The sequence below is a fragment of the Lissotriton vulgaris genome, chromosome 4_1, assembly GCF_964263255.1.
Source record: "Lissotriton vulgaris chromosome 4_1, aLisVul1.2, whole genome shotgun sequence".
NCBI lineage: Eukaryota > Metazoa > Chordata > Amphibia > Caudata > Salamandridae > Lissotriton > Lissotriton vulgaris.
The window spans coordinates 935697784-935722000 of NC_141691.1; positions in this window are offsets into that span (position 1 = coordinate 935697784).

A 24217-nucleotide genomic window follows, 5' to 3' on the forward strand; every position below is an offset into this window, starting at 1 on the left:
CCACTGGAGTGGGAATAGTAATTTTAACCCCTACGCTATCCAACGTTTTCCCTACTGTTGCACTCTTTGGAGTGGGAATAGTAATTTTAACCCCTACGCTATCCAACGCTTTCCCTACTGTAGCACTCTTTGGAGTGGGAATAGTAATTTTAACCCCTACGCTATCCAACGCTTTCCCTACTGTTGCACCCACTGGAGTGGGAACAGTAATTTTAACCCCTACGCTATCCAACGCTTTCCCTACTGTTGCACCCACTGGAGTGGGAACAGTAATTTTAACCCCTACGCTATCCAACGCTTTCCCTACTCTTGCACTCTTTGGAGTGGGAATAGTAATTTTAACCCCTACGCTATCCAAACCTTTCCCTACTGTTGCACCCACTGGAGTGGGAATAGTAATTTTAACCCCTACGCTATCCAACGCTTTCCCTACTGTTGCACCCACTGGAGTGGGAATAGTAATTTTAACCCCTACGCTATCCAACGCTTTCCCTACTGTTGCACTCTTTGGAGTGGGAATAGTAATTTTAACCCCTACGCTATCCAACGCTTTCCCTACAGTTGCACCCACTGGAGTGGGAATAGTAGTTTTTACCCCTACGCTATCCAATGCTTTCCCTACTGTTGTACTCTTTGGAGTGGGAATAGTCATTTTTACCCTTACGCTATCCAACGCTTTCCCTACTGTTGCACTCTTTGGAGTTGGAATAGTAATGTTTACCCTTACGCTATCCAACGCTTTGCCTACTGTTGCACCCACTGGAGTGGGAATAGTAAATTTTACCTCTACGCTATCTAACGTTTTCCCTACTGTTGCACCCACTGGAGTGGGAATAGTAATTTTAACCTCTACGCTATCAAACGCTTTCCCTACGCTTGCACTCTTTGGAGTGGGAATAGTAATTTTTACACTTTTGTTATTGTACGTTAATAATATTGGATATTATTTAATTATATTTTGTTACTATATATATATGTTTTAACAAATATGAAATACATTTTTTTTCTTTCATTAATTATTTAATTATTATAAGTTAATGTAAGAATTTTTGAGTATATATTAGTAATTAATTTTTAATATTAATTTAATTTAACATTGTTTTTAGTAAAGTCGATAATTTTTCAAACTATATTTTAGTAAACGATATTTTTAACTCGATATTTTTGTACTTACCTGTTTGTAGATAGAAACTCGATATTTTGACTGTCAATATTTTGTCAACGATATTCTTGAAGGTCGATATTTTGTCCCTCGATATTATTTCAGTGATCCGGGAATAGGTTTTTCCATAAAATCATAGTCTTGTGCAAAAGATTGTTTAATCAGTAAAGCTGAATTATAAGCTGTAAATTTTGGGATATGCACACCACCTTCATCCTTGGAACGTATGAGTTTGTTTAGAGCAATCCGTGGGTGTTTATTGTTTCACAAAATTTTGGTACATGTAGAATTAATTCTAGAAAAGTAAACATTGGGAATTCTGATAGGAAGCATACATAATGTATATGAAACATGAGGCACAATCATCATTTTAATGGTGTCTAACCTGCCCCATCAGGACAGGTATAGGGGTAACCAAATAAGGAGGAGTGATTGGATTATATTCATTAATGCAGTAAACGTGAATTTAATTGTATCATTTAGGGAAGATGAAAACCAAATGCCAAGGTATTTAATTTTAGAAGGTCACCAGACGAAATTAGTATCGCTTAACATAAATTAATAACATGTAGAGTTTAAGGGCAAGACTTCTGTCTTTGAGAGGTTGAGTTTGTAACCAGAAATACTAGAATATAATCTAACTTCATTCAAAAAGTGCGGAAGAGATTCAACAGGATTAGATATATAAATCAGTATATCGTCTGCATATGCAGATATTTTAGTTTCAACAGAATTATGTTTGAAGCCAGCAATCTGGGAATTAATACAAATGCGCTCTAGGAATGGTTCAAGGCAAAGGATAAATAATAAAGGGGAAAGAGGGCATCCCTGCCTTGTGCCTCTGGACAAAGAAACAGATTTAGAAAAGTGATTATTAACAAAAATACTGGCTCGAGGACAAGAATACAAAAGTTTAATATAAGAAATAAAAGAGGGTCCAAAGCCAAACCATTGGAGAGTTTGAAACATGAATTGCCAATGAATACGATCAAATGCCTTTTCAGCATCTAAATACAGGGCGCATTGAGAGATTTATATTTTTTGCCATGAGAAATGATATTAGCAAACATCCGAGCATTATCAGATGCCAATCTGCCCTTCACGAATCCAACTTGATCAGTTTTGATCAAAAGAGGAATAATAGTTTCAAGTCGGGATGCGAGAATATTGGCAAAAATTTTACAATCATAATTAATTAATGATATAGGGTGATAATTACAATAAGAGTGATCTTTGTCAGGTTTAGGTATGATAAGAATTAAGGCATCCATAAAAGAGCCAGATGCTTTTGCGTCAGCAATAAAAGAGTTAAAAAGTTGGAGGAGCTTGGGGACAAAAAAGAATTAAAGGTTTTGTAAAACTCCACAGACAAGCCATCAGGTCCTGGGGCTTTTGACTTTTTTAGGGATTTGATAGCATTGGTTACCTCTTGAAGAGTGATATCTTTCTCTAACGCGTTAAATTCATCAGGGAAAGGTGGAGGGGAAGGTAGGCCTGAGAAGAAGGTGTGTATATTTTGGGTAGTGGGGAAGGTATCGTCAGAGTAAAGAGATTTATAATATTCATGGAAAACCTCAACAATTTCTTCATCTGACAATACTAGTTTTGTAGTGGATTCATTAAGAATAGGGCCAATAGTCGTACGTTCAGATTTAATTGTTAGATAATTAGCTAACATTTTACCTGCTTTATTTTGCCCCCCATTGTATTTATATTTAATTTTAATTAAAATATTACATGCTTCAGTTGTTGCTAATTTGTTAAGTTCAGTTTTTGCCTTAATCAAATCATGAAGGGCATGAGATGAGGGAGAAGTAAAATAAGTATGTTCTAAGGTTTTAAGTTTTTGTAGCGGATCTTCATATTTCTTTCTTGTGGATTTCTTCTTTTTTGATACATAAGAAATGGTGAAGGCACGAAAAGCAGCTTTGAAAGCATCCCAATTATATGGGAACAGAAGTATCCTATGGGTCATTGATACTGAAAAATTCATTAATAAAAGTGGTAGCTTCTTTGATAAATACTGTGTCTGATAATAAGAAAGTATTAGGTTTCCAGCGGCTAAGTTGAGAGGATGTAAGTGAGAGATCTAAAACAGCGTGAATAGGGGCATGATCTGATATAAAAATGGATCCTATTTCAGATTTTTAGAGAGAAGGAAGCAAAGATTTACTAGTCAAGAAATAATCAATCCTTGAACGGGTGTGATGTACATTAGAAAAAAAGTAAATTCGATTAAATCAGGATTACAAGTCTTCCAAACATCATACAATGAACGAGAGGCAATGGCCGATTGAAAAGCTCTACGAGATTTATCAGGTTGAAATTTTCAATTGGATAATCTATCCGAGAAAGGATCCAACCATTGGTTGAAGTCGCCAGCAACAATAATATTGGGGGCAGTCAATTGAAGAAAGTAAAATCTGAATATCATTCCAAAATTTAGGATCTGGCCTAACAGGTCCATAAATATTTAACAAAACTAGTGTTTTGTTTTGTACCACAATCTTTGCCATTACCCATTTTCCATCAGCATCATTTTGTGTGGATAAAATTTGTACTGCCAAAGCTTTATGAAACAATATAGCAACACCCCCTTTTTTGTTGAAGGCAGGAGAAAAAACAACTTGGTCCACCCATTGCCTTTTCAACTTAAGAGACTCTATATCATTACAGTGAGTTTCCCTTAAGAAAAGAAATCTGAGAATTGAGTTTTGATAAATGAGACAGAACCTTTTGCCTTTTGACTAGACTCCTCAGACCACGGACGTTCCACGTGACAAAGTTGCACATGATTGGAGGGAAGGGAAGGTATAATACAGATGGAGTTGATACACTTCAAGGATAAAACTACAAGAGAAAACACACGACAAGAAAAAATTACATCTAACACACACCTGAAATAATACAAATGCAATTGACAGTACAGAAAAGATATAAATATTATGAGGGAGACAATAATTAGCAAAAGCTAAAACAATAGATAAGATCCAGAAAAAGAAGGGAAACAGAAGGAAAGATAAAAAAGAGAAAGAAAAAAAGAGGTAATTAGAAAATGAAAAACCAGAAGATGAAAAAAAGACACAGAGAACGAGATAGAATAAGGAGAGAGAAGCAAACAAACAGATCAAAGCAGAACAGCCAGATCTGTAAGAAGAGGAAAAAACAATCAAGAGGGAACATAGTGATGCAAGGCAAAGCCGACCTCATAGAAATGAATAAAAGAAATAGGAAAACAAGAACCGCAATAAAGGGCATAGAATGGAAAAGAGAAATAAGAAAAAAAAGAAAGACAAAAGAAGAAAATCGAAGGTAATACTTGGTAAACGATAACTAAGAAAAGGAAAACAAATAAGTTTAAAGAGGTAGCCCAGATCAGCTATTTTGAGATGAAGAAAGAGAGAGGAAGGAAATGGAAAATCAGGTGTTAATGTCCATTCCAGTGGAAGAGAAAGACTGAAGAAAAAGTTTAAGTTTTCCGGGATAATCAAATGAGATTGAGCGCCCATCATGGGTAATCTTGCAAAGACATGGATGTCTCATCTGGGGACGAAGCAAGGAACTCTTTCCGACATGCGTTGGTTGCATTGGAGATGTCTTGTGAGATAAAGATGTTATGGCCAGACCAAATGAGACGGCGTTTGAGTTTAGCAGCCCTCAGGACAGACATAAGTTCAGTAAACTCCAGAAATAGCAGAGTTTGAAGATGGAAGATTAAGAAGCTCAGGAAAAATTTCTGGAGAAACAAGACCATATTGGAACCTTCAACATTTTCTGGAAGACCATATGGGCGTAGGTTGTTTCGACAATTTCGATTTTCTAAATCCTCTGTGTGGATTTTCAGTTTATGGATTTCCTGTTCAAGTGCTGGAATCTTAGTAGATATATACTGTAGGTCACTAACACGTTGTTCCAGATCTAATACTTTGCTTTTCATAACAATCCATCTCTCTTTGATTTGCTGTAATTTTTCATTTGTAGCAGACATAAAAGGTTGAAGGCCCGCACCTCATCTAAAATAGAGTCCAGAATCGGGTTCTGTGAGGAGTAAATAGGAGATGGTGGGTCATTTTTATGTTATTTTGGTTTCATGCCCATGACAGAGGACCTGGCAGAGTGTGAGTCGTTGAACATTTTAAAAATGAAAAAAAAGACACCTCAGAAAATGCGTAAACTGCGTTACTCAGGGAAAACCACTGGTGATAATAATTGCCCCAGCAGATGACAGCAAAGAACTCAAGTACCAATATAGCAGTTCGACAGCAGAAAAAGGAGTTTTAATATTGGAAACAACAAGGATGGAGACTATATCCAATCCTGTGGCAGCAATATCATATAGTTTGCTAGCCTTGCTATATTAATCAAGTATGGAGATGTGAGCTCAGCGACCAATAATGGTGGCCGCCCACAACTCAGCAGGATAGTAGACGTCCACAAACAGGGATAGGCTATCCGGTGTAGAATATGAAACAGTGCAAGCCCCAATCATTAACAAACTCAGCTGGTCTGAAAACAGTTGACAACCAAATTTGTTCTTCACCTTGAGCTTCTGTAATAGGTTGTCAATAAATAAATTCCTTAGAAGACATCAGAGTTGGACATTTCCCGATATGAATATGAGCAGTAACTTGAACAGACATCAAAGACATCCAACTGCAGCACTGTGAGCCCTATAGAGTAAGTATTGAAAATCATGCATACATAGAATAGGGCATTGAGTCAGTGAAATAAGTTGAAGACATCAAAAAGGGCAATGTTATTGTTAACCAGGAACATCATGTTAGAAATTGGCCAGAAACATGCTGTCGGTGAAAGGTGCCACAGTAAAGCAACAATAATCGCAAAATTACCCTTCGAGTATTGAGACGCGAACGCGGCGGCTAAAAATGGCGGCCACCCGCGTCTGTGTGAGGATAAACGCAACAGGACTAGCAGCCGATTACAGAAAGCAGAAAAGTGCCTCAAACGAGGACCAGGCGTTCACGCCATTCTCCGGAGCAAAAGCCCAGTGCTTCGAGCGATGAAGGCGGTGTAGAAGCAGCTCTTGAGGTGATGAGAGTCCCGCTGAGGAGCAGAGCTCAAGCAGGATCCGCCATCTTGCCTCGGTGTCGAAGCCATGCCCCCGTTATGCTCTATTTATGAATGTGACAGTTATGAACCAAACGCTAGCAAATTGTGTGAGAATATAATGATTAAGCGGATGTCTTAATGTTTACTTTTAACTGTCAGTATTGCATTAAAAGTAAAGTGTGCATCTAGAGAGTTTAGAAAAAGTTTGTATGATATTTTTAAACAATAGGTACCATAGAACATTTGTGCTGTATAAGTGGAACGTGCTTTCTATGTTTTTGATAGAACGATGCAGAAACTTTGCTTAAAACAATCATAAAGTTTCTTTTTTTCTTCTACTTTCACTCATTTTCAGTGGCTATGTTTAGGAAAATAAAAGTTGTGCACCTTGTTCCTTTCGCAGTGTTGAGATTGTAAAATTCTCACATCTCTATCATTTCTTTATATGCTTAACCGCATCGCTGCTGCGGCTTTTCCCCGCTGTGCGCGGCGATTTTGTAAATACCGCGTTACATGACGAGCTCAGCTCGTCATGAGCGCACGGCAGGTAAGCCTCATAACGAGCTGAGCTCGTCATCAGCGCGGAAGGGGTTAAGCTGCTTGTTAACCACTATCCTCTAGATCACCTTTATGCAAGTGCAAAACCTTTCTCATACCCAATCACACAAAACTATACAAAGAAAATCTTCATATTCCACATAACAAAGATTGTGAGCACATAGATGACAGAACATTTTAGCTGTCAGTTCGTTTTGATTCTGTACTCACAGGACTGGCTGTTTTAGCTGAATTTTTCATTTGTAATAGTGCCCCTTGGTAATATACATTTTAAAGGTGAAAAGGTTTGTTGCAAATCTGCACTATTGAGAAGCAGTTTATATAAGGCTGCTTTAACCATCAGGGCATCAGCAGACAACATCAAGTAGTCTGGAAAAGAATGTTGGAAAGGTTGACTGCACTACCTGCGAAAGTACTTGGGCCAGTGCATGAAACTGAAAAATACAAAACATCTTTTGAGTAAATCATTCAAAAGAGAGGACAAGGAATTAGTTCTCAATGTAAATAAGTGAAACATATAATGTCCCATGCAAAAACGTAAGCAACATGAACATCATGGAACATGAACATCCTCGAAGACTACAGATTATTGTGAAAAAAAGTGTGATGATGACCGCAGAAAGGTTCATATTATTTTTGCAGCTCCCACAGGAAAACGTTGAGACTGGACAAATCTTCTTTTGGACTGATGTATACGACAGTACCATTGCAAAGGCAATAGTCCAGCCCTCAACCGATGGAATATGGTGTTGATTTCTGTGACTGGGGGTGAGTGTTTGAAAAGTTTCAGTGCTTCGTCCATCATCTCCTTGTGTTGTTTTGTTCGCCCCAAGTTGGCAGGGTATGCCCAGACGTGGGTCCCTTGATCACTTTGCCACTGGATTCAAGCTAGCCAGGATGATGAGGGCTGTGAGCCTGAAACCGGTCCCAGGATGCTGGTTTCTGGTCCAGGGAAGACATGGCTTGGCAGTTCGGGCAGGACTGTTCCCATGAGGCACAGGGTCAGACTGATTTGTATATAGCTGTGTGTGAACTGGGGTGGCAAAGTGAGCTAAAGATTCATCATGGATTCAACCCAGATCTGTGACTTGGGGTGAGTGTTTGAAAATTTTCAGCACTCCATCCATCCTCTCCTTGTGTTTGCGTTGATTTCTATGCAGCCTTACAAGGAAATGGAAAAAAAAACAATGCTGTGCACCCCTCTGATCAGTTTAAGGGTAATGTTTTGCTAAACTCAATCAATTCATGTTTGCAACAGAAGATACACTTTTTTGAAGACGTAGATATGTTGCATACTGTTCTTACAACGTTAACTGCCCATATATATACAACTTTTATTATGAAGATAGGATTACAGATCGAATGAACAACATAACCCTGCTAGTAGAACTAACATTCATGTAAAAAAAGCCAGACAACATGACAACTGTTTTAAACAGATTTCACACACAGATGCCACTAACCACTGATGGTGTTGAATCCCTTGTAGAGCTGCACCTATAATTTCCTATATACTCAGTCAGACAGCTAGTCAGAGCTGTAGCCAACTTGCGAATTACTGTATTTAAGGGATCTAACTAATAGTTTTACATTAAAATGAAAATGTAGTTGTGATACCATTGGGGACTGCTTTACCTGTACTAGCGTTCTTGATAATGTTGACCATGCTGGATATGAGCACTTTGCACAAATCTAGGTTGCAGACATTATCTTATGGCATCTAGAGTGCTTCAGATAGATATGAGTGAGAATATTGTTGGCCTTAGTTTTCATTTGCTGCTGACCTTGCTAGAAAGCAAGGAGGTCTCGTATTTTAATACTTTGGTGGAATAATTATTTGAATAAATGGATTTTGATGTTACTTTGAAGACATAATGATCATTTATGTCTTTTATCTGTATTGTATGATTATTTATGTGTTCATGGGATACATATCCAAAATAAACACATCATTGATTAATTGATTGACTGAGAACAGTTTTAAACAGATTTCAATCACAGTAGTGTTGATACCTTTGAATACCTGCACCTTTAAGTTTATTTATACATGTAACAGTTAGTCAAAGCTGTAGCCAGTGTTTTAATTATTCATTTCCTATCACTTTTTCAGAGAAAAAAAATAATTATCTGGAGATTTTTTAGGACGCTTCTGCCAATGCATAATTCAAGGGCCATATTTTTGACAGCAATTGCATCATGCTTGCACCAATCAACATGTTACGTGTGACCCAACTGAAAAATTAGATTTATGTAGTCACGCAAGCCACTTTGCATGGCCCTGAGTGTATTTATAAATCTCTAGTAAAGCAATGCAGAGCAAATCACTGCATTGACTTACTCTACACTAGGGCGGTGTTGCATGGAAGTTGTGTGGGTGTTCCCACATAACCCCCATGTTTTTTGATGCATTCCCAGATTACCGGAACTGGTAAACCCATAAATGTACCAAAAAGATACACCTTTCCTAGGAGTGGTGTCACGAGGAGAAATGACTTTATTTCTCCGTGTTACATCCTATTCTGAAGCAAACATAGAGAGAGGAATTTGCCTTTAAGGATTGTTTTGCACATTAACAATCTTGTCTGCAAAGCAGGCTCCCTTGCACCGTGGTGCATGGCTGCCAGCATTGGTGCTAGGAAACGAAAATGGCACCTGTGCAGGGGAAAAGGAAGGAATGCGCCATAGTCTTTTAAATGTTGCACATTGCTGCTCTTTCCCTCTCTCACAGAGCTGCACAGCAAGATGACTTGCTGCGCTGCACTGCGTGACAATTCTCATAAATATGTCCCCATGTGTTTAGTTATTTATGATGGTGGATGGCCAACTAGGGTGTGCTTTTAAAAACGAAATAAAAATCTCCTATCCCACAAACTAGCATTTTTGTAACTAAAGGTAAATATTTATTCATAAATCCATAGGTGGAAACATGTACTCAATAATGAAATAGATATCTGGATAATAATTTTATGGGTTGGGTTAGAAATCATAGCTCATTGTCTGTAGGCCTTCGATTGCCCATTCTGAATATAAAATAAAAAGATTATTATACACAGTGAGATTACTGAAGAGGATAGTTTAAGGTTGCCCTCGAATGTGGTCAACCCTGATTTAATTCTGGAACAATTGGTGGGTGCCACATTTCAGATTTCGAAACCTGTCTTTAGGTTTTTATTACGCTTCAACCTGTTGAACACTTTTCTTAAAATCAGCCCTATGGTTTCAGGATTACTTAGAGGCAAATATGAATGTACTATTGCACCCCTTTTTGTTGGCTCACCAGAACTCTCATTATGCCTTGAAGTGGTTCCTTCATAAGAGTTGTGTAGTGTAGGACTATATAGAAGAAAGCCCGAAAACTGCAAGTTTGCTATTAGAAACAAATTGTGGAATGAATTGTTATCTGCCGGAGCAAGCTAGGACTACAGAGCTTTGGGTATTATCAACAGCACCTTTTTCAATGATGAACCTTGAACTTCTTTAGATGTATACATCACTGCTGATTGTGGATGTCTCACTTTTGTAGCATCCGCAGTTCAATAGTGCTCACTATCAATTCTCTGGTCTCATTTAATCAGACTCTGGGATACTTTTTTCCTTATAAGAGGTTATAGCTGCTATCTAAGCTAGTCCTGCATGTATGAAACCAGATCCTAATTACATTACTATGGAACCTTTTCAAATCAATCTTGACTTCTCTGTACCCATTGCAACATGGGTATTAAATGCAGCCAGCCCCTCCATTATACCATCCCCTTGGTCATGGTCCATCATTGTGCCAAAATATAAAAAGAGGACTAAAGGTGAGATTCACTAATATCCGTCCCTTTTAATAAGTTGCTCTGTTGTAAATGTCTCTGGCAGAGTAATTATAGGCAGACTTCAACTTTTGGCAAGGAACAATTACATCATTGCTGATATACACTACAGTTTACGAGATTTACTGGGTACAACTAAACAGCCTCTAAATTAACACCTTTTGATAAGCTGGTATAAAAAAATAAACTTTAGGGAGCTCTATCTATTCATGGTGAGAATACTTGACACTTTGGGTATGGACAGTGAGATCAGTGACTTTTCACATCATTTGCACTAAGATCTCAAAGCCAAAGTGACATTTGGGCACAGGGAGGAATACACTGACAATTTTTATCGAAAGAGGTGAGTTCAGAAGGATTGCATTCTGACACACCTGTGCTAATACTTTATATGCATGATTTGGGGGAGGCAAAGGCACAAGACCCATTTGGGTGAGAAGAGATTTCCTACCTTATTATACAGAGATGAAGCAGTACTTATGGCCTCACTGGCAATGATCTTAAAATATTAATAGATAAATGTCTCCTTTATGGATGATCAAGATCTAAATATCAACCTTTCTAAGACTAATATAAGGTACCTGGACCCCTAAAATGCGACTAGGAGAACCTACCACACAAAGAATAGGATTATTGAATAAGTGAACGCTTTTCACTATTTAGGAATTACTTTGACTATTTTTTGTTGTTGTTCTGGTTTCGTACGCTGAAGAAGTCTTTGATTTATTCAAACAATGGGCCTGATTCCCAAAGGCAAACTTACACCTTTCTGTATGTTTATGATAGTTTGCTATTCACAAAAGGATTTACGACTAGTATCTTTATAAGTGCGGAATCTCCACATATAAAAAGGTTGGTCTTTTTTTGTGCGGAGACTCAACATTCACAAATATACTACTCTTAAATAGCAAGCAATCATAAACTTGCACAAAAGTGTATATTTACCTTTGTGAATCAGGCCCAGTGTTTTTAATTTTTCAACGATGTGTTCTGGGTCAATAATTTGTACATATATCAATGTCAACAGCTCAAAAGTAGAGGGAAAGAAGTTCTGAGAGGGCGCCATACGGCTGTCACCATTTTTTTCTTTTTTGTGAGTATCTATCTGAGCTAATCTTGCTACCCCTTTAACTCTGAGATCATTATGTATTTCTCAAATGGGCGCGCACTCCCTAGCACTGTGTGCCGGCACTTAGGGGCTTAATTACAAGCCTCTTGTGCCACTGGTGCGTCACATTTAACATGAAAAAAAGTTACATAATGGCGGCACAAGAGTCTTATAAATAAGCTCCTTAGTGCTCTCCCCTTGAGTACTGGAACTTTTTCTTGGACTAGTACTGGTACTCCTAGTGGCAACAGGGCTCTAAGGTACATGCAGAGCCAGTGTTGCTGAAAATGAGGCTTTCAGAGTGGAATTCTGACTGTCATTTGCCAGTTTATTCAGTGCAGGATTGCTGCTACAGCCTTACATTATATTTGGCAGTGCAGCAGGAATGTGCAGATGTGGTCTAAAGGCGAGATAGAAACTGTTGCAGTGGCAGGTAGATTGTAAGGCTACAGCTGCAACCCAGCGCTGCAATACACAACTATTCAATGTTTGAGTGTCTAACACCTTCAGCTCAGTTCATTTTTGTGAGTACTGGCACTTCTCTTTTTCCATTTAAATCACTGCCAATCCTATGTATGAAATATAAATGGGCTATAAGTTCTGACAGGAGAAGACAGGACCTTTTTTTGACCCCATGAAATGTTTTTAAAAGAAAAGGTTATAGGTTAGGGATGCGTTTAGGCAACACAGATGTGTAATGACAGACATAATTTGGGCACCCCTGCTGTTTACACTTTACATTAATAAGCCAGGAGACCTTCTCTCATCTAGCAGCAAAGATATCCAGAGAGTTGGTTGTAAAAGGATCCTTGCACTCCAATATGCAAACAACTCAATGCTGTTTAGCCACAACTGCTGTAGGTCTCCAAAAATGTTTAAATGTTTTTATCTATTTTATGGATTCACTTTATCTTGCCACTAACTTTTTGAAATTCCACACTATGACTATTGGTACTCAAAAGGCTGCTAGGTGCAAGTTCTTTTGAAGGGGGCAAAACTAACAAAAGTGTCAACCATCCCTTACCTAGTGGTGCTGTTTGATGCCTGAGGGACTTGGGTTGCGGAAAGAACACACAAAAAGAACTGTCTGTTAAGAGCAATAGGGGCAACCATGGAAATTGTGCAAAAAAGATTGTTGTCAAAGCCTGTACCCGCTCTGCTAAAGGTGTACAGAGAAAATGGTGTCCCTAAGGCCATGTATGGATCTGATGTATGGGGATATAAAGACATGACTACATCCAGGGGGGCAGAAAACCATTTATGTGTAGGCTCCTTGCCGTCCCCCGAGTCCACCAGCTTTTATCCTGTATGATGAGCTTGCAATGGGGTACATTTCTGACCTTATTACTGTCTAACCGTGCTGCTGTTGCACCCCTACTGCGTTGGTTGAGAACTTGGTCCAGCCCAGCCACCACTTTAAACCAAATTGTCATAGCAGACTGTACTGCACTTGAGGGGGTCCTACGTATAACCTAGTTAATCTACATTATGGAGCAAATGAGGTGGCTAGGTTGCCCTGACCTGTATACCAACCCCAGGCCTTTTGGCCCAGCAGCCTTTAGGAATATTAAACATTGTTTTTGGCTAAACAGCAGGGGATAAGGGAGGGTAAGTATTTAGTAAAACTCATGGTGAGAAGGTATGTCACACTGAGTCTGAGCCCACAGATGCTTATTAACCAGATTCAGACTGAATTTGGTACATTGGCTATTAGCCTTTCTTAAATGCTACATGAAACCTGGTGCCCTAAATCCATGTCCTTATGACAATTTCTCTGAAAAGGACACTTTACATTTCTCTATGAATTTTATGACCCCCTCCCTCATAAATGAATTCTCCTGCTGCTTATATCTGCCCAATGTATTCAAGTAATGCATGCATTAATATACTTACAAATGCTTTCCTCCCCCATGGTTTATTTTGGGTTGCGAGTTTTTTTACAGGGGCCGTATGGCTCAGGAAGAGGATGTTTATGCAGTAGCTAGGCTGTACTCGTCTAATGCTTTTTGGAAAATATATATGCCCACTTTTGTGCTTGATATGAGATGATTGTGGAGTCGATTTACTATGCTAATGCTTATCTCTAGAGCTGCCTCGGTATCTGTTTTTAACAATGAATGTTATGTTTATCTGTCTGAGATATAACCCTAGTCAAACTTATTTGGGCAAATTTGGCTTTTCTTTTTTAAATGTGCACGTAGAACCCTTTTTAAACTATTGTATTCTTAGATGTTTTATATGTTTGCTTTTATGGCTTTTAGTGGCCGAAAAAAGTATCTTTGACTTGACTTGACTGACAGTGTGAAGTTATCCAAGTCATATTTTAGATCCTTAGTTGTTACTAAAAAAGTGCAAGGTCACAAGGCTCCATCATTGTCTGGTCTCTGACATTTATGAATGTGAATTGCATAACAGATTTAGACTGGGTATTGTTCATTATCTGTTGACATTTTTCACAGGTTGGGCCTTATTGGAATCTCTTCAATCTGTATCTGCTCCCACAGTTCTTTGAAAACTTAAAAAGCACTTTATGCTTATTTTTTGATTATTTTAAACATGCAATATGTTTGCTTATCCTACGCTTGTGAAACATGCTGGTTTAGGGAGATGCAGACCAGCATTTCTTTATTTGCAGATGTTATCAAATCCTTTAAGTTGTTATTTTGTGGGTGTGTTATATTCTGCTACTATATTGTAATGGACTTTGAGGCATATGCAACATTTTTAGATTACTGATTTTATTATGCCTGTAGAAAATGCTTAGAAATGTTCTTCTTGATTTCTTTTACCTGAAATAAACTAAGTTGATACGAATTGAATTGAGCTGAATTGAATAGAATTGATTTCAACCTGAAGAAGAATTTAGTTGTTGGTCACATCAGCGGGTGAAATACACTTGCTCTGGACCTGTTTGGAAAATGTGCAAGTGCCAACAAATGTTAGATGACAGCTCTTACCCTTGTATATGTGAAGAGTGTAGCAAACTCAGTTGAAAAAAGTATAGGGCTTTCATAGGGAGGATCAAAACATTGGTGCTCTGGGTCGGATGTACAACCGTTTTTGCAGTGCAGATGGGAGATTGGCCCGTTTGCGACCACAAAAATGGTGCCTTGCATGTACAAACACTATATTGCGAGTCACCAACTCGCAAAATAGCGTTTGCGTCTTTCACTATTAGGAAGGGGCGACCCTTCCTAATAGTGTCTCAATGCAATGTACTATTGTTTTGAGACCACATTTGCGGCTGTAAATCACTCGCAGTTTACCACATACTTCAAGTGTTTGTGAAAATAATTTTTAAGAGCAGTCAGTGGTCCCAGGGACCACTGCCTGTCCTTCAAAAATTAAACTGAAAAGTTTCATTTTCTTTTTTAAATGTATCCCGTTTTCCTTTGCATTTACAAAGCAGTCACAGACATGGTGGTCTGCTGACCACAGAAGGCCACCATCCCTGGTAGTGTTAGCCATTCCCCATGTGGTTGAAAATTGCGCTTGCCTCATGAGTATTAATGAGGCATGTAATTTGCGCCCCAATTGGAAATCACAAACAGTGTCTGAGACACTGTTGTACATTCCCTTTTGTGAGTCGCAAATTGCAAGTTGCAATTCAATGCAATTTGCAACGGTTGTATGTCAGTACAACGCATGCTTTTACCCCACATGCCATTACAACGCGGGGATTACAACGCAAGTCCTTACAACGACTTGCGTTGGGGGGCGCTGGATAGTGGAATAGTTTATTTTCTATTCCAACTCCAGTCCCCATGGATAGTAGGGAAGGTGTTGGATAGAAAATTAAACTATTCCCTATCCAACAGCGCCCTCCAGCGAAAGTCGTTGTAACGACTTTCGTTGTAATCCCCACGTTGTAATGGCAGTGCGGGGTAATAGTTGCGTCGTAATGGCTGTTCCCTATTTGCAACTCACATAAGTGAATGGTCACACATCTGGCCCCTAGTGTTTAAGCACAAGATGAAAATATTAATTAACTTTTTAATTACATTTGTTTTTGTTTGTTGTATGTGCTAAGTTTGCAGTTCTAAATTAACCCTCTATTTACATTCAACTGTTGAGTCCCACTGAATAACATGAGCCACAAAGAGAATACTTTTAAGAGAGATGCTTTAAACTATTAGAAAAGCTTCTCAAAGAGCAAGCTTAACTGGAATCTCAGGGACTCAAGGAGAATAGGATTTACTCCTTAGCAGGTAGAAAGCTGACTGTTGGGAAACATCTTCCCTGGCATTGGACACCTGGGACAGAGCCATTGATAAGACCTTATATCACCTCTTAAGACAGAGGACATTAATACAAACTTAATGATAGCAAATCCATAGGTGTTCTGGTGCCATGCCCCCAAGGTAAACAGAGGCTAATGATAAAGCTGTTCAGTGACATAATGTACACTTGTCTATCATTAGACATAGCATCAAAAGGTGCACGTAGGGCCTGGTGAAAACGTCATCAACCAACATTTCATGTAAACTTCCAAAGTCTGTAATCTGGCATTATTTCCAAAAGAGATAATTAAACCTGATTCACATAAACTTTCAAACACTGCAAAGTGGACAGAAGGCGGCATATTGGTGCTTAAAAAGGCAAGCGAAATAAATATGCTAAAGAATATTTTAGTGGAGCTCATGGGTATTGTCTTCGGAAAGTAGTGCTGAGATTTGGATAGAATAGGAGCTTTGCCATCCACTTGTATTTCTGCAGAGGTGGCGGTGCTCATTCTTTAACCAGAACACTGGCTGTATTGATTTTTGGGGATTGAAGGGTAAAGTAATATTTAGAGGTGCATCAGTCACTGTTATACTGATAAAATTGTAAACCAAAACTTGAATGGGTACATTTAGAACTCCTCGCTGTTGTTCAATCACTGGCAGTCATTTGTGTCAATCAGGAGATGAGCAATTGACCTCACTCCTGTGCTTGTGTCAGCAACTACCTTTGGTGCTGAGGATAGTAGCTTGTGCAAAACATATACAAATAGTAGTTGTGTTCATTTTTTCCACTTTAAACCAAACGCAAATAAAATGGGACCATGTGGTATCCGTGCTGTGTTTTTTACCTATTCGACCTCGGTTAAACCTGTCCAGAATGCTCCTTCGACAATACATAGTTTAAAGAATGAAAGATTGGATGAAAGAGTGTTGCAAACATGGAAAATGTCTCCTTTCGCCCGTTTTATGGGCTACTTAATACAGTAATAATTGTGTTGCACTGGGCCTCTGAAACCTGACAGTCCTATTGCCACTGTACTTACTGCATTACTGATAGGTACACCTCTGTGTTAGCCTTGATTATACAAAGTTATTGCCCTATTTCAATTGCATTTAGCAATGATGCTTTTTATATTAGCTACTTCCGTGAGCAATCTGTTGTGTTTTCTGAATGAATCCATTCACGTTTCACACTACAAACAAAGGCACTCATTACAACTACATCGATAACTCTGAGTGAAATGCATGCGAGGCTGTATTACATATCGTGTTGGGAGTGCAACAGGCATGTGCACCCGCTTTGTGTGCCTCCGGGACACAATGCTATTACAGAAGGGGAATGCAGATGTTAGTAAGGCCTCTCCTTTTATACCCGATAGCACTGGGGACCATGTTGCACCAATACTATAATGAGAGGTCATCCTTCATTTGCATGGGGGCGTGGCTGCATGCATATGAGGGAATCGCTTTACCTTTGCCCCTGCGTTGTAATATAGACATGGGCGCAGATACGTACTGGCAAGTGGGAGGCACATCACAGTGTACCACAAAAAGGTGGCACAATGTCAGTGCGCCCCCTGTAGGAAGCTCTCTTGAGGGGCTAAAGAGGATATCGGTCCCATTTGCAAAGTGCAGGCGAGTTGCCTCCTACACAGGGAAATACATAGAGCAACCACTCCGTATTTCAACGAATTTGCGAGGTTGCTGATGCCGTGAGGGCAGTGCATTCATTGTAATAGTGCCCACGCCCTGTTTGAACCAAGGCACCTGTTTAAGGAGCACTGTGGTGCAAACTTTGAATATGAGCCACAGTGGTCTGGGGTAAACAGACAATGCTTCCGCCAGACAGGCATAATAATACACTGCACTCCTGCACCCCTCCCTCTGCCTCCCCAAAAAGGTGGAAAATGTCTGTCTTTTGTGGCAAACCTGGGAAAAAAGTACTAGTGAAGAACCTAGTAACTCAGGGGCAGATTTATGAGGCCGTTGCGCCTCTTTGCGCCGCAATTGCGTCACTTTATTTGGCGCAACTGCGGCGCAAACAATGCGCCCTATTTACAACGTGACGCATCTAGGAGATGCGTCACGTTGTAAAGCACTGCGCCATAAGGAGGCGTTCCTGCGCAGGGGGGGCGTTCCTGCGCAGTAACGCCTCCTGATAGTGGCTGATTGAAATCTATGAGATTACACTCAGTCACTTTCAGGGCAATGCTGAGGCAAAACCCTGCGCCTGCTTGAAGTAGGCGTAGGTCTTGATGCAGCATTGTGCAGATGGTGTACCCCCGAGCCTTGCTGAAGCTGCGTCACGCTTGCGACGCAACTCCAGCAATGCGCCACATTTCCGGCACAGATGCGTCACGCATCTGTGTCGTTTTTGCACCACGGTGCGCCGCATTATAAATGCGGCGCACCATGGGTGGCGGAGCTGTGGCGCACTGTGGCACACGTTAACTGGCGCATCCCTGGGGATGCGCCAGTTAACATAAATCTGCCCCTCAGTCTTTCTTAGATATTTCGGGTGAAAAACTGATAACGGATAGGCGTTGGAGTGAAGATACTGGCCAGTAAGTTGTTTCCCCCCCCCCTTTGAATCTCCGCTCTAAAGTCCTGCCAATTCATAAGGTGGGTCAAGGAAAGCAAACAAAGTTCCAGGTTTTGAACTGAACAAAAACATTTTACATGACCAATGCTCCCTCATTCACCTAACTTCGTAAAGAAGAAAAAGGCACTGAGATGTAGTAATGCAATGCGAAAATGTAGGAAATGTGTTAAAAAATAAGATTTGACTTGCAGACTATGTTAGAATTGCACTTTTAGAATCTGTTGACATTTTTGCACTTATTTTTTTTCATAGAAAAATGGCATGGAGACAAAAAGTGCCAATTTCATAACGTGAAATAATCTTTCAAATGTATAATCAAAAAATGTATACTATTTGATAAACAATATTGTAGGAGACATGTATTTATTTGTAGAAAGTCGAAAAATATCCACAAAATGTTTTTTGTTATCAATCTTAAAATGTGCACTGTTAGTCAGGCCTCAAAGCCTTTTTCTGTCAACTCCTGCTCACAGCTTAATAGATGTTTATTTGGAACATTTGGCCTAGCACGAGTATCTAGCTTAAGAATATGCTGACTTTAAAAACAGGTTACATTTAGTTCTTGCCTCTCATATTCCATCATTTTCCATTATACAATGAGACTTGCTGTGTATGATACAAAAATCATGATTTAGACATGTTATGTGTGCTTCCTCAGAATATTATTGCTAGTTTGTCTCCTCATATCTGAAAAGCCTTGCTATCACATTGAAACTCATAGCGCATCCTTTAGCTTAGGTAAGAAGGTTCTCATGAGAACTTTCCTCCATGTAACAGAGTCTTGAAGCAATGTTTAAACACTCAATTGATGTGCATTTTTACCATTGGAACCTGGAGAAGAAACATCGGTTGACACCATCGGATGAGCAGTTACCATTGGAGCAGAAGAGTCAGCGCCTAATATGTTTGATACAATATTGTGTGATTTTATATCAATGAGGTTTCCTAGCTAGTTAGCAGAGCAGATGTAAAGAAGAGACCCCACAGACCCTGATATGAGATTGAGAGACCTTCACACAAAGAAAGGGGAAGAAGGACCAGACCTTACCTCTTCCTCCTCAACCACGTTAAATATACACAAAAGGAGGTAAATTGAGACCAGTCTCAAAGTTTTACGAATATATGAAATTAAATAAGGAGCACAGTCCCTTTGTAAAAACTGCCCTCACACACAACATGTTGTGGCATGCTTCATCACAGGGCTGCCACTCACACCTCTGCGCAGACCAACGCTAGAGGCAGAGCAATAGGGAGGGGTACACAATACAAACAATAGGAAAAAGGGAAAATGAAAGGATCCTATAAAGGTGCAGACAAATAATCTCAAAACAGACTCAGAGATATCATCATAACAGTTTTATTCCCTGATTCCCTAGTCAGATGTAAAAAAGGGTATAAAAAAACCCCGGATGGTGGTGGCAAGATTGAGTTATGTACTCATCACCTCTTCGTTCTGCATAGAGGTCAACGTGTTTCTGACTGATTCTGTCCCTCCACCAACATTCATCAGGACAAACAGGATCCCTATGCTACTTTTCCCTGAGGTAATAAATACCCTTAGGTATGCGCACTGTACAAAGTATTACTCCACCTGTAAGTCTGGAGCAGTCCAATGCACTTACTCATCGAATGTTAACTGTAAGAGGAGAAAAATAAGAACAGTAATAGCAATCTGAACGGTGCATACACCAAATATATAATACAAGTGACACATTTTGTGCTCTCAGTGCTACCTTCATGGGTACAACCCATTAGGTGCGACAAGAGTGTTTTTTAATTCATAAATAACACACCCTACAAAATGGGCAGACAATGGCCCTCTCTTTCTTCTATCAAGACCACTTCTTGTGAGTTGCTAATATCAAAATATACAGTGCTTGAATATCAAAAACTGTAGTGAACACATCTGTTAAAAACAAGATATGGTGGCATATCATTCTCCACATCGTACTCATAGCTTTAGTCCTTACGTGTGCTTTATAAGAGTCATACCTATCTAATCACTCAGCACCTCTTACGGAGTTTATTATGATGAGCGCTAGACTAGACATTGGAATAGGGGGCGACCCCTGTAGTCACACTCTGTGAGGAGAAATGGAAAACAGGTAAGTGCTAATACCACCAAAGTATATACACTGTTGAGACAGCATTCCCCACTGTGAAATCTGTCTGTACTCAATCGTGCCGGTGCTGCTTAGTACAGAGTTGGAGCCCAAACAACAGCTGAAAATAGTGGCCAGCACAGAGAGCGACTAATTGTGTCTTCCTGCATGGTGCGAGGCACCAAAATTGCTGATGCTTCAAAAGTGAGAGCAGAAACCCCCCTTAAACTTCTTACTTCATTAAGGGCGGTCAGCCACCACCTAATAGGTCTCTCCGGTTGATGCGTAGATACACAGGCCTGAGTATAGTCAGTGTCTTCAAATGTGCAATCACTACCTGTCATGTGGGGAGTGTGTGATGTATACGAAGCGTAATATGTCACGCACAGGGTATTCCTGACTAGAGCGCTGACCCGCATTCTACATTTGCATAGCCATTCCAGGTGCACTGCCTCATGATGCCAGAAAAAGAAAAGGAAGTTAATAAATCTGAAGTTTTTACATGATGAAATGAAATGAATTTGTACTTGTGAAGCGCACTTATACCCCAACCGGGGTTTCCTGGCGCTGTGCGCATACCGCTGTGGAACCCTTCCTGGCTTTTCCCTGTGAAATGTCCACTCCTGGGCACCTCCTAGGTGAAGCCAGGCATCCCAGCGCTATTGGGGCCGTTGTGGAGATTAAGCAAGCTATTGCCCAGAGTTGCAGAGTAGGACCCATGATTAGAATAGGCACCGAGGCGAGAATTATCAGGTCCGAGGAAATTGAGCCCAAGACCCGCAGAGGCGGGAATTGAACCCTGGTCCCGGGCCAGCCCTCTGCATCAGGGTCTGCCACTCTAACCATTGAGCCACACTTTTCCACTCTACATGTGTATAGCCATTCCAGGTGCACTGCCTTGTCATGCCAGAAAAAGAAAAGGAAGTTAATAAATCTGAAGTTTTGACATCCAAAGATGGGACATTGGCTGAACAGTGGATACAAATAATTTTTTTGCAAAGAGACACATACATTGTCCCCTGTCTCTTTGCAAAGAGACAGGGGACAATACGAATGGGCATAAATATTTCAAGTACCTGAACATTGATTGAAGTGTCCTTGTTGGCAGAGGTGGTTGACTGGTGAATGCACAGTGGAGTATTTGTGCCTACTGGAGCTTGTGGAAAGGCTGCTCCGAGACAGCCATCATTTTGGGAAAAAAAAGAAATGGGCTTACTTTCCCAGCCCCATTATCAGTGTAAAGACATAGCGTAGTATAGAAAACCCAGACAGCAAATACTGGAGCATGCAGCTTGATATTACCCAATGGAGCCTGTGAAGGGGTTACTACAGGACGTGGTAAGAAGGAGACAGCCAACCCTGTAGGGTATCAAAAACAAGGGTTATAAATTGATAGGATGCCAGGGCATTGATACTACAACCTACCCAGGACAGTCCATGGAATCTCGTCATTGAGCCCTGTCTACTAACTGGGAAGCCTGTAGAACCACTTCTGTTCACGCATGAACAGAACATGTGAGGGGTCCCTACTGTTGGGAGGGAATAAAGGGTTTGTCCAACACAGTCCACTAAATTTTCTCAACAGTATGGCCCTTCTCAGCATAGTGTAGTGTAAGACGTGTATTGGTCCTTGCACAGCAGATGATGCTCCTGTGCTCCATTATTCGCACTTTGATCTTTCTACAGGTCATGCCCATGAACACAAGGCCACAGGGGCACCTGATTATATATATGACATTAGTGGATTTGCAATTAGTGTGCACTCACTACTCCCACGGGTAACGAAGTCCTACCTCAACACTCTTGCTGTTAGTCATCAACCTACAAACATCACACAAGCCACATCTCGTGTGGCCAGTGACCGGTAGCAGATCCCAGGCACCTCGGGCCCTCCAAGGACTGGGTGGCAATCTTGAGTTAACCAGATTGTCCCTAATATTCGGACCTCTCTTAATGGAAAACAATGGTTTCTTGAGGTGGAGGCCACTGGTATTCAGTATCCGCTAATGCTTCAGGATGATACATTTTATCACTGTAGAGGCTGTGTTGAATGTTGTAACATAGATAGTGTTCTTCTTCTAAGGTCTCACTACTTTATCAAAAAGGACATCCCTATGGCAGTTCCATGCTCTCTTCTGTGCCCTGTCTACCACTCGCCTTGGGTAACTGTTATAAATATTATCTGTACTTATGATAAGTTTATTAGCCTTTCTTTTATTTTCATGCCCAGCTGTCATGTATAGAATCTCTGAGTGTTCTTATCTAGGTCATCCATGTTGTGAGATTCTAGAGAGTCACTTAAGGTCTGGTCAGCTGGGAGTATGTAGTGTTTATTTCTACTCTGATGAATAAATCTTCTATCAACAATCAAGAAGCTTACAAGCAGTATTATTTAGCTTACAACATTTGGCGACATTCTTAAGCTTGGACCAGACAAAGGAGAAGATTTTCCAGAGGGAAACAGGATTTACATTGGAGGTATATGAGCACTACGTTCAAGGGAAATTGAAGAGCTCACCGTGCATCATTTGTCGTTTGAAACAAAGCGTATTTGAGCTGCCAAGTATCGGAGTTTATCTCGTGACTTCAGGCATACTCCGGTGAGTTTTGATGAGGTCGTTGTCATTTGCGAGTTTTCACTGTGGAGATGTGACCGTGGCAAAAGCAGCGCTGTTGTTTTCCTTCAAAATGGAGTTTGCAGTTACGATCAAGACCCAGCACGAGAGCAGTGGAAGAGTAACTCGTGAAACGCATGACATTACATTAAGTGCCAGCAACAAGTTGAATATCATCAGGACCAACATCTTTTCTGAGACTTCACATACATCATGGCTCAACAAGTTAATGTAGCTCTTCCACCCCAGTTTCAAAATGAACCTGGTAATCCAATGATTAGCTGGGAGGACTGGATTGTAATGTTCGACAACTACATTGAGGCTTTGGATGGACAGCAGTTCTCAGCAAAAAGGAAAAAAGCACTATTACTGTCTTCCCTAGCGAAATAAGGACGAGTATTTAAATACCTTCCGCAAGTCTTACAGTCTGGTAGTGGATCAGACCTGGACGAATACAAAGAGGCAGTGCTTAGATTAGAAACAAGATTTGCCAAAGAAGAGAATATTGTAATGAATAGATTCAAATTTTACAAGAACAAACAAAGAAATGAGGAGTCTATAGATGACTTTGTAGCTCGATTGCGGGAACTATCTATAAAATGCAACTTTGACTTTGGTCAGATGGCGGACGAATTGATTCGAAATCAATTGATTGTTCAATGTACCAACAGAAAAATTCAAGAAAGACTCTGGGCTGCAAAAAACCCTTCACTGAAATTAGCGATTGATTTAGCAAAAGTAGTGGAAGAGTTGGAAAAATGCATGAAGGAATTGGAGAAAGATGGTTCTCAACAAGAAATATCTGAGGTCTCGGAAAATAACTGGAATGACGATTCATTCTGTGATGAGGGTGCTGTAAATTTTGTGAAACAGAGAGGTAATACATTTCAGAAGAAAAACTATGTTCCGAGGAGTCAAAACAAAATATGTACTAGATGTGGTTGTAAGGCCCACTCGTCTAA